Raw genomic sequence first — 12,368 nt, 5'->3', positions numbered from 1 at the left:
ATTGTTTTCTTATAAGAAGCCCAGCCATATTGGATTTTGGACCCACCCTACTCCAGTATGTCCTCATTGCATCTGCAGAGACCGTATTTCTAAACAAGGCCACATTCTGAGGCCTAAAGCTTAGGACTTCAGCATATCTTTTTTTTGGGCGGCGGGGGGGGGGGGGGGAACCACAGTTCAACCCATAACACTGTGCTAGAAAATATTCCATCTTTGGTGTGGATGGGAGGAGTATGTTTATCAAACTGTAGGGTGAGAAAGGAAAGGAATGGGTTACAGAAAATCTTCCAGTTACCTGTAGTATATTAAACATCTGCAACTTGGTTGTCCTGGAGACTCCATGACATGATTAGTAAGGATATATGACTCACCTGGAGAAAACACCTTCAATTCCTCAATGATAACAAAGTATCCTCTGGGCCAGATGTCCCTCACTGGAAATTTTTTAAAAGTTATACCGTATTTCACTCTGACTAGCCCCCAATCTCCTCTTTAAAAATTTCTCAGCAGAATGCACAGTCACTTTGCTTAGGTTGACAGCAAAATAATGGGGAAAATTTTCTTAGCGCTACTGAGGTGTGGGTGTTTCAGCTTTTTGCTTGAAGTGATACTAGGGAATTTTTCCATATAAAATATGAGGACACCTAGCATCGATTCTGGTGTGTAGCCAGTGGTTAATAACAGAAGTATTTGATTGTGCCCTCCAAAATGCAGTGATAAAAACACACAGAAAAGGTAGTCTAAATGTTATGCTTATTCCTGACAAATGCTTTTTTGATACTTTTCTTAAATGCTTTGCCATTTGGTTTGGAAAAACTTTCAGACATCCTTGCCACCCAATTATGGACTATTTCCAAGGCTTTGAGGAGCTTCTCTAAACAGCAGATCCAGAGTTGAGGAGAAAGCAATTGTTTCATATGGTTATATCTTATTTGTTAGGGATGGGAACATAAAATGGGCCATTTAAAAATTTCAGTTGTTTGCAAATATTTTTTCAAGGTCGATGTGTTATGTGACTTTTGATTCTGTTATGTTTCATCAACAAAAATGCACAAGATAAAATTCACGTGTTTGCAAAAATTATGAAATTGAGTGATTTTTTTCTTTAAGAATTTTGTTTTGCACATTATTGCCCAAATCTTTGTAGAGTTGATGACCATCAGAACTGTTATATAAACATGCACGTGTGAAATGCTGCTTTGAAATAAATACAGTAAGAAAGTATCACTTTTTGAAAGTTCAAGCCATAGCAGGTGTAATAGTAGACAGCGGAGACTTTCTGCTCATTATTCTGCTGCTCTAGTTTCCATAAAAGTGTTGGAACATCTGGATAAGCTATAGAAGAAGAAATCCAGACCTCCCTCCCCGCCTTGATCCATAACTTTTTAGTGACTTAGAAATAGTCCAAAGCAATTTAGGACTGTACAATGTTTATTTAAATCTGAGAAGAACTTTGTGAAACAAAGCCAAATTCAGCTTTGTCAGAGAAAATGTCTTTATGTGGCTAGACATCAATAAAAGACCATTTTTATCCTTATGCTCCAGGTATCCTCATGCCTTTGAAGGCTCATTTTAGTATATTAGTGATGAGGGGACAAATTTTGCTTTGGCTTTTTCAAGCTCAGTTACTAAGTAATAGGAGCCCTTGAAAGACCCGCGGATCCCCTTACCCAAGAATCCAACACTGCCACTGGATGCAATCAGCAAGAGGTTCTTTATTGTTACGCAGGCGCCTGCGGGTGGTCAGCAGCTCCTGCTAGCTGAGCACACCCGGCTGGGGTGGTGCCGGGTTTTTATAGACAGGTACAAACAAGTTTTGGGTGGGGCGCAACTGATTGGTTGACAGTTAGAACTTTTGAAAAAGGCCTTAGTGGAGTTTGCTGATTGGCTCTAAGGACCCACGCTCGGGAAGAGAGAGGCGGGAAGAGAGAGGCGGGAAGAGAGAGGCGGGAAGGGGGAACAAGCTGATTGGTTCTGAGGGCCCGCGCGCAGGAGGAGAGAGGCGGGAAAGGGGAACAAGAAGGGGGAAGGTAGGAATGCCATCATGGCGTCTCTATTATTTCTATAAGCCAAGCGGTTACAGAAGGGCAAAAGAGCGATTAATAAGCAATTAATAACCTAATTAATAACCTGGTCTATACCTAAAAGCCAGCGGTTCACAGAAAAGCAAACAAGCGGTTAGTTATCCTATCTATCTTCTAGGGGAGGAGTCTTTCATTCCCCCCTTTTTCTTTATCATGGATAGAATCTTCTATCCATTCGTCTTGTTCTTGCACTAAGTGGGGTGCAAGGGGCCAGCTTTTGCTTTCTCCTCAGCCAGCCTCCTGCTCCTTTATTTCCCCCTGAACAATCTTGACCCTGAAATCTTTAAGGGGGTTGAAGGTGGAAGGTCTCATCTTCTATAACTTCTTCGTGCTGAATAGGGGCGTAGAGCTGTCCCTACCTGCTCGGGTCAATACTGATCAGGGTAGGAACATAAGGGAGTTACAAAGGTGGAGGCAGCCGAATCCAGCGCTGACAGTGAAGAGGCGTCCTCTCACGCGACAAGGATCGTCTGCTGTGGTGTAGTCATTGTAGCAATGGAGTCTCGGCACCAAGTAGAGAAACATGGAACAAAGCAACATATTAAGATTAATAAGGCAAGGGGCGCCTGGGTGGCTCAGTGGGTTAAGCCGCTGCCTTCGGCTCAGGTCATGATCTCGGGGTCCTGGGATCGAGTCCCACATCGGGCTCTTTGCTCAGCGGGAAGCCTGCTTCCTCCTTTCTCTCTCTCTCTGCCTGCCTTTCTGCCTACTTGTGATCTCTGTCAAATAAATAAATAAAATCTTTAAAAAAAAAAAAAGATTAATAAGGCGATAAGAATAAGAAGCCCGAGAAGGAGATTTGGCCATAGTCCTCCTTCAAACCAGGAACTTAACCAATCACTAAAAGAGAGAGAGGGATCTTGTAGGGCCTTAATCTGGGTGTTCATATCCTTTATTATTCCTGTGACATTTTTGCGATAGTCTGGGATGTACACGCAACATTCTGTTTTGATGATTGCACATGTGCCACCCTGGGCTGCTGTCAGGACATCTAAAGCCATCCTATTTTGTAGGACTGCCTTGCATATCTGTGACACTTCGGTATTAAGCAGGGAGATGCCATTTAGTGGATCATTGAGTGCCTTTGTAGTATATTTATTAAGGGCTTCTACATGCCACATGACATCCTCTAGTCCCGCAGATGGAACAAAAATGGATGCTAAGTGATCATACCATTTAAAAACAGATCGTGTCCATCTTTGTTTCAAGTTGGGGAGATTAGCTGGAGTTGTAATGGTTTTAGTAATGCGCCCATGAATCCAGGCAAATCCTAAAGTACAGCGACCTATCCACCCTGGAGGAAGCCAGGGCCACAGGTTGGTTCCACATATCCAGTGGGTTTCGTTTGGAGCTGGCCATCTAATGCCAGGTCACCTTACCCAATCAGTAGCAAAACATTCAGTAGCCTGGAGTACTATTATTTGGGAACACATTTCTAGTGATAGCCATCCCAGATATCGTGTGTTATTTGCCCAAGTACCACTCGTATGATTCCTTTGTTCCCAGCATAAAACTGCCTTTTAACTGAGCTGTCCAATCGTGGGTGTGAACCACAAATATGTATCCCGGATCTGATATATGCCATCTTCAGTATAGCGATAAGGAGGGTTTTGTAACTTAGGCCCATATTTGATTGGGGAGTTAGGTCTTGATAGCAATCCCCTTTCCTTCCAAATAGCTCCATGGGCATGTAGTACCAGGAAAGCATATTTGGAGTCAGTATAAATGTTAATTCTTAGACTTTGGCAATTGCAAAGTGCTAGTGAGCACTATGGCACACCTAGCTTTTCTTATTTTTTTTTTCTATGAAAACTACTGTAAGCAAGATCAATAACCTTTTTTGCTCTATAGAGAAAGAAGTACAATGGTCAGGTTCAGGCATACAGGTAACTAGGTTTAAAGTTTGACAAGTTTTATTTCTGGCATATCTGTTAATGTAGCCCAGTATTTAATAAGTTGGCCTCCATCATCCATTGGTGGCCTTTGGCTTCTAAGACAAATCTGGACCTGATGTGACATCATTACAGTCAAGGACTGTCCCATAGTGAGCTTTGAGGCTCTTTTATGAGGGCTGTTCTAGGTTTTGCTAAAGCATCTATTTGCAATTGCACCTCAACGGAGGTGGCCTCTAGGATAAATATGACAAAGGGGTGAAACCAATAAGAAGACCTTTGAGTGGTCCAGCCTTAACAATATCCTGATTACAGAGGATCACTGGCAAGTGAGAGAAAACTTGTCAAAGAGATAAGGGGAGTCCCCCATGGATCATTCAATCCACTCATAAAGAAAGTGGGGTCATCCAAGTCCATAGTTGATCCTATGGAGTGTGACAGGTTGGCTTTTAGGCAATTTCATTATCCCAGCCACACACAAGGTATTAGTTAAGTTATATAATTGTAGGAAATTAATCCCATTTTCCAGTTGTTTAATCATGTGCCGTGGGGTCTGCGAATATCCCCACAAAACAGTAAGATTGACTAAAGAAGCTACTGTACAACTTCTCTGAAGTTTACCTCAAATTGTTTAGCTTAGGTAAACATTTAAAGACAATCAAATCTAGAATTTAACATCCATAAAGGTGTGTTACTAAAACAATTTTTCTCTCTAAAATAACCCTCATTTACAGAGATAGCCAAATCAGGACTAATTCACTTGTGAAACAAGTCCAGTTTTAACAAACTTGGCCTATTATTTACATAAGCTCAGCAAGAACAGTGAGTGTGATCAATAGATCTTTTAGAATCTGCTTTGCTGGAACTTTGTATAAGGAATCTCTAGGTTGAACTTTTAGTAGCCTCTCCGGGCCAGAAGCCAAGCCACATACTTGCCATGAGGCATGCCTGCAATACCTTTGGGCGAATTCCTCTTCCCGAGACTGCACCTACCAAGGAGTGACATTCTTTACTCACCTGGTGAGGCTGCTGGGAACTCTGTAAGCAAGGTATCAATCAGGCCAACAGTCCCAAGGGGCTTTATGGCTCCAGGTTTCATAAAGTCAACCTTAGTTCCTTTAAAGCTGTCTGGTCATATCTGAGTCTATGCATGTCTTACTCAAATATGATATTCCAGCCAAAGCCTTGGTAAAATAACCCATGTTTCCAATGGTGTCCTGTTAAAGGAGAACAGATTCTTATTGAACTTATGCAAATGACTGATTGCCATGGAAGAAAGAATACTTAACTGAGACCTTTTGGTTTCAGAGGGTTCAGATAGAGAGAAAAGGTGAATGCTTTGAGCACTTTTACAAATGAGCACTTTTACATCTCTATAAGTTACAGATAACTAGGAGGGAGTATCCCTAGTCTGTAAGAGCAAACAGTAGAGAGAACCAGCAATGTTTAAAGTAAGACAAAACATTAAAAGACACAACACTATAATCTTTTAGTTCATTTAGTCCCATGTTACTAATTCTGGTGAATGCGGCTTTAGTCAGTTCTGGAAATTCTTACCCATTTCAGTTTTGGGATTTTCAAGCATATCAAATATCTGTATTTGTCCTGAAAGTCCTTTATAGGAATCTCCTTGAAGATAAAACTCATTTTACCAGAGAATTAAAACAATTATAAATTACAAAAACTCAGAATGGATATGGTTAGAGCTAAAGAGACATGGGAGTTTACAATTTAGCTGCAAGGAAATCAGGTTATTTCTGTGATACATAACATTTCCATAATTACAGTATCAAGCGATGATCTCTCAAAACATTAAAACTTTAAGAAGTGCATAGAATCTCTAGAATAGTTATAGTATTTTCCCAAATGTAATCCAAGGTTTATCATTGGTTCAGTAGTACTTCATGAGCAACTTCACATACCAAGGAAAAGCCTGAGTTAAAGAGATTTACAATTTAAATCTTGTCAACATTTGCTAAAATCTTAGAAAGTTTTAAAGCACATGCCTAAATATAATTAGGGATGTTCAACACCTGATAAAACTGAACATAGAAACTCGTTTTTCTGGGCAGGCAAAGAGAAAACCATTTACATTTTCTTAACAGATCAATTGATCTAAGAAAACGTCCTTTTGAACAGAGAATTTCAGTCTTGTACCAATGTACCTTTAAAACCCATTCATTTCAATCTTAATCCATTCTTGACCATAGGTAAAATTCCTTTTCTGAAGATTTCCCTTCACAAACCTTCTACAACTTTCCTTTGCATTCAGGTTTTGTCCCAAGCCATTTCCTTCTAAACAACCATCTCATTTAGGACAAAATTACCTTCCTTTACCTTCAACAAAATGTATTCCCATTCCTTAAATCTTTCTTACATATCTCCTACTTTCCTACATACAGAGTTTCCCTTTATTTCCATCAGTCTTAGTTACACTAAGCAGAACTTTGTATTCTTAGAAACACCTTTAGTTATTAACCAATTGTGAACTGTTACAACAGAATTCTTCAGGTGGCAATTTATGAATCAGTTAAGTGGCAAACAAGTTTACCAACAGATTTAAATACTCTTAGTTTCTTTGCAGTAAGAAGTCAAAAAGCACAAACCTACATCCAGTAATTAACAACTTAGCATTTTATCCTGTTTGGTTAAGATACAGGTGTCCACAATTTAATTCCATTTGTCATCCAAGCAAAACTTTAAAACTTTCAGGTTACCAAAGACTTTGAAAGCTACTTCAGCAATTACCCATTAGAACTTTGAGACAGACAATTAACCATCAGTTTAGTCATTTCTTTGCTAACAAATTTTAATAAATAACACAAGCTTATTTGACCTTCAGTAAACTTTGATAGAATAAAAGCTTCACATTTACTGCTGTTAACTTAAAAGACAGGTCTTAATTAAACCAACAAACTTAACTTAGTTCCAATAGTGATTTATGTTCCACCTGGGCCCACTCCACTTTGAATGTTTACCTGAGACATGCGTGGGAAGATCTGGAGTGGGGAGTGTTAGGTCCAGGGGTGCTCTTCTTGCTCCTTTACAGTGGAGAGAGAAGGAGCCGTGGTGCATGATCTAGAGGCCAGTCATGCAGGTTGCACGCGCGTTGGTACAGAAACACAATAAGGGGGAAACAGAAGAAACAAAGTGCTGCCAGGAGGCAGAGAAAAGATTCCCGGTTTCAGAGCTCATAAGCCCCAACAGAGGAGCAGACGCCATGCTTTCCCACCAGCAAGGGGGGAGGGGTTAGGCAATCCAAGTCAGGCCAGAGAACACAAGGAAACTTCCCCGAAGCAAAGAGAGTTTCGGCAGCTGCTTGGGAATATTCCTTATAGTCTCTGTCTCGAGTGAGACTAACCCCAGTTGGCTCCAGTTATAGCCATTAACACGGGAAGTGAATGAGGGAGAAGCCCCATTTTAGACTCAAAGAAAACACCAAGGACAACGAGTAGAACACACAAAACAATTAACAAAAAGGTCGCTGCGCGGTTTCGGTATGCTACCGAAAGCAAGGTTTCCACCGGCCCAGAGGAGCCTCGAGATCTCCTTGCGGTGGACAAATTCCGTCCAGGGCCGAGGGGTTCCTCTGGAACGGACAAACGGATATAACCCTCGGACAAATGAGGGGCTCCAAAAAATTGGGCCCCTCGACACCCTGGAGCGTCCCCCAGGGTTGGCAGGGGAGAAGTCCGAGCTCGTCAGCTCCTTCTCAAGCTGCCTACAAATACAATCCAACAACGCACGCTGTTGTACAAACACTATACCGCTACCCGCAGTATAGGTCAAACAGAGGCCTCACAAGACTAGAGACAAACAAGAACACGAGACTGGATACAAACGAGAACATGAGACAGGAGACAAGAATGCTGGCCAGCTTACCTCCCAGTGGGAGTCAATTGGATCCGTGGGCAGGAGTCCGATGATCTCGGTGGGACCTCCAAATGAAAGACCCGCGGATCCCCTTACCCAAGAATCCAACACTGCCACTGGATGCAATCAGCAAGAGGTTCTTTATTGTTACGCAGGCGCCTGCGGGTGGTCAGCAGCTCCTGCTAGCTGAGCACACCCGGCTGGGGTGGTGCCGGGTTTTTATAGACAGGTACAAACAAGTTTTGGGTGGGGCGCAACTGATTGGTTGACAGTTAGAACTTTTGAAAAAGGCCTTAGTGGAGTTTGCTGATTGGCTCTAAGGACCCACGCTCGGGAAGAGAGAGGCGGGAAGAGAGAGGCGGGAAGAGAGAGGCGGGAAGGGGGAACAAGCTGATTGGTTCTGAGGGCCCGCGCGCAGGAGGAGAGAGGCGGGAAAGGGGAACAAGAAGGGGGAAGGTAGGAATGCCATCATGGCGTCTCTATTATTTCTATAAGCCAAGCGGTTACAGAAGGGCAAAAGAGCGATTAATAAGCAATTAATAACCTAATTAATAACCTGGTCTATACCTAAAAGCCAGCGGTTTACAGAAAAGCAAACAAGCGGTTAGTTATCCTATCTATCTTCTAGGGGAGGAGTCTTTCACCCTGCCTTCAGCAATAGGGATTAATTGTGATAAAGAATTTTTTTTCCCTCTTAACAGGTACTTTTTGTTAGATTGGAATTTCTGAGAATGGCAATTATGGTCTGAATTATGGCAGTTTATTATGCAGTTTGTTAGGACTTGATTTTCACTTTAGCGAGCTGAGCAACATGATTCAAAAAATATACATGTTGGCTTATAACAACAATGAGACATCACTACACACAGAATGGACGAAATTTATAACAACAGTGAGACATTACTACACACAGAATGGACAAAATTTAAAACTGTGACAACACTAATGTTGGTGAATGAACTCTCATTCATGGGATGTCTGGGTGGCTCCGTGGGTTAAGCATCTGCCTTTGGCTCAGGTCATGATCCCAGGGTCCTGGGTCGAGCTCCACATCTGGCTCCTTGCTCAGCAGGGACCCTGCTTCTCTCCCTCCCTCTGCTCCTCCCCATGCTGCGCTCTCTCTGTCTCTGTCAAATAAATAAATAAAATCTTAAAAAAAAAAAAAAAAAGACCTGTCAGGGGTGCCTGTGTGGCTCAGTTGTTAAGCATCTGCCTTCAGCTCAGGTCATGATCCCAGGTCCTGGGATCAAGCCCTGCATTGGGCTCCCTGCTCAGCAGGAGACCTGCTTCTCCCTCTCCCACTTCCCCACTTGTATTCCCTCTCTTGCTGTCTCTCTCTGTCAAATAAATAAAATCTTAAAAAAAAAAAAAAAGACCTGCCATTCATTACTGCTGGAAATGCAAAATGGGATAGCCACCTCAGAAGACAATTTGCAGTGTCTGGCAAAGCTAAACATTTGCATTTTCACCATGTGATCAAGCAATCATGCTCCCAAATGAATTGAAAACTATGTCCACACGAAAATCTGCATGTAAATATTTGTAGCACTTTTATTCCTAAGTACCAAAAATTGGAAGAACCCAAAATATAGCAAAAGGATAAACAAACTGGCCAGAGAGCTAGTGACAGTGACTGCCATCAGGCCACTATTGGCCAGATGGGAAGAGCCCTCCAGGGGCATTGCTCTGTGTGGATTACATTGGGCTGTTCCGGTTCCATTTTGAAATCTCCGGGACGTTGCCCTCCTCAGCTCCCTGAGTCTCTCTCCACTCATACACGGTTTTGATTCCACGCCTGACTTGTGGGGCAGCTCGACCTCTCATCTGGAAAATGGGAGTCATCACACTTATTCTCTCTATAGTCTCTGCTAAGTCAGCTTGCCATCCCACAGGGATGTTATAAGGAGAATGATAATGAGAAACGTAGCTTCACTTCCCAGAGAAAATTGAGTCTGTAAGGGCCTATTCAGCCAGAGCAGCCCCACCCCGGTTGAACTGCCATTTTGTTGTAAAACTTGCGTTGACCTTACCCCCTGCCAGGGGAACTTATTTAAAAGCAAGTCCTGGAAACCAGTCCCAGTTAACAAAGTCCAAATACAAGGGTGGGTCAGGCCAGGTGGAGGTATTCAATCAGTGGGGGCGCATACTGTCTCCTAGCTACCAAGGAGTATGGGCCCCACTGTTTGGGCACCTTTTGGGCGCCATTTCTGAACAAGGTGATATGCTGGTTCAAATGTCTACTAGGGTAAATTGTAATTCAATTGGTCGCCTAGCATCACTGTGGAGTTTCCTGTGTGTGTTGCAATCTCATTGGCCACCTGTGTGTGGCCGGGCCCTACCACGCGGCCTTTGCTCTATAAAAGTTAGTCTGGAAAGCAGGGAGGGCTCGTCCTCTGTAAGGGGCGTCCCCTACTGTTCTGTTGGACGGTTGGTCTGATTCTTGATGCTTGGCGCGAAATAAAGCTTTACTTGACTTTCGCTTTGTATCAGTCTCACTCCTTTAATCACGGACCCATTATTGGGGTACCCAATTTTGGGGGGACCCAACAAGTTCCTAAAAGAAGATCATGGTAGAAATGAGTGGAGATGTGGCTGAGGTAAAACCACGTGAGTAGCGTTTTGAGGGATAGATATTTTTACAGCCGGAAGGTCCTGTAATCGATTGCTTGATCTAGTTTTAGGCCAGCAAGCTCAGTTAGTGTGTGTGATAGAGTGGAAAGATCTGGATGGTGAAGCAGAGATACCTGTGTTTGTCCCTCTCTGGGCAGCTGAGGGGTCCTGTGGGGACCTCTCTGATGCTCAGTGTGTGTTTCTATAAAAAAGGAATGACGACACCTGCCTTCTAATTAGCTGATTAAAACCATACCTTGTGTAAAGTGCCCTTTATGGGGCCTGGCACAGGGCAGGCTGCTCTGTCTGCCAGGCCTAATATTTAGTGGAATGAACTGCCAGTTTTATTCTATCCTTCTTGAAGGTCTCAGAAGAAAGGCAACCGCCCTCCAATCTGTCCTAGTTTTATCCGGTCAGGAAAACATTTTTTAATGTCAAACTAAATCTTTTGGTTTTCAGTTTAACTCTCCTTTCCTTTGTCCTATGTCTTCTGGACATTCTCTCAAAAGCCCTCGTAAATGTGGTGATTAAACCACCTTCCTGACTTCCTCTGGATTAAATAACTTCAATTTCTCTGACTTATTCTAATAGAAGCTATTTAACATTTCTTTGAACATATTTCTTATCTTGTTCCAGCTTCTTCTCAGTCTTTGAGGTGTGTGTTCTTGGGGGACTGATTTCCAGAGAGGGTGCCGGGAAGACCCCCTCGCTGGAGCCCCCACATGCCTTGCTCATTTTGTCTTTCAGTGTCCTTTTTTTCTTCGTCTGTATTATTGACTCCCATTCTGACCTTTTCTTTGTCCTGCTTTCCTTTTTCTTTAAAAACATTGTCTATTGGTCAAGACTAACAGCCCTGGAAGAGGACTTCCTGGGTTTGAGCCCCACCTCTGTTACTCACCTTGCCCCTCACTTTTCTGAAACTCCGTTTTCTCCTCTGCAAAATGGGATGGAGTATCTACTGTAAAGACTTAAGTATAAAATGTTTGTATATATATGCGTATGTATATATATACACATAAAGTTCTCAGAACAGTATGGCTACACAGTACTCAACGAATATCAGCTATTTTATTTTATTTTTTTGCTTTTATTTTATTTTTATTTTTTTAAGATTTTATTTATTTATTTGACAGAGTGATCCGAAGTAAGCAGAGAGGCAGGCAGAGAGAGAGGAGGAAGCAGGCTCCCCGCTGAGCAGAGAGCCCGATGCAGGGCTTGATCCCAGGACCCTGAGATCATGACCTGAGCCAAAGGCAGAGGCTTTAACCCACTGAGCCACCCAGGTGCCCCTGTTTTTATTTTTTAAGGTTTCATTTATTTGAGAGAGAGAGGAAAATATATGAGAGAGAGCATGAGCAGGGAGGAAAGGGAGAAGCAGATTCCCCCCTGAGAAGGGAGCCCAATGTGGGGTTCCATCCTAGGACCCTGGGATCATGGCCTGAGCTGAAGGCCCATGCTTAATCAACTGAGCTACCCAGGTGCCCCAAATATCAGCTATTTTAAACCTATTTTGAAATGCCTTAGGCTCACAAGAAGTTGAAAAAATAGTACAGAAAGTTTCCATGTATCCATAATTACAATACTTTATCCCAACAGGACAATTGCCATTGGTGTAAAATTTATTAACAAAATGACAGACCTCATTCAGATTCATCAGTTTTGTCGCGCTTTCTTTTATATGTTTGTGTGTATGTGTATATAGCCCCGTGACACTTTATAGCTTGTCTAGATCATGGAACTGCCACCATGGTTTGGATAGAGCATGGTTCCATTTCCACAAAGGCCATCTCTTTACGGTCACCCCTATACCCCTATACCCCTGGCAACCACTGATCTGTTCTCCATCACTTTTTTGAGAGTGTCATACAAGTGGAATTATACCTTTTGAGAGTGGTCTTTTTCACTCAGT

Source organism: Mustela putorius, unplaced genomic scaffold (assembly GCF_011764305.1).
Source record: "Mustela putorius furo isolate JIRA1106 unplaced genomic scaffold, ASM1176430v1.1 tig00003976_pilon_pilon_pilon, whole genome shotgun sequence".
NCBI classification, from domain to species: domain Eukaryota; kingdom Metazoa; phylum Chordata; class Mammalia; order Carnivora; family Mustelidae; genus Mustela; species Mustela putorius.
Note: the sequence above shows the minus strand (reverse complement) of the source record.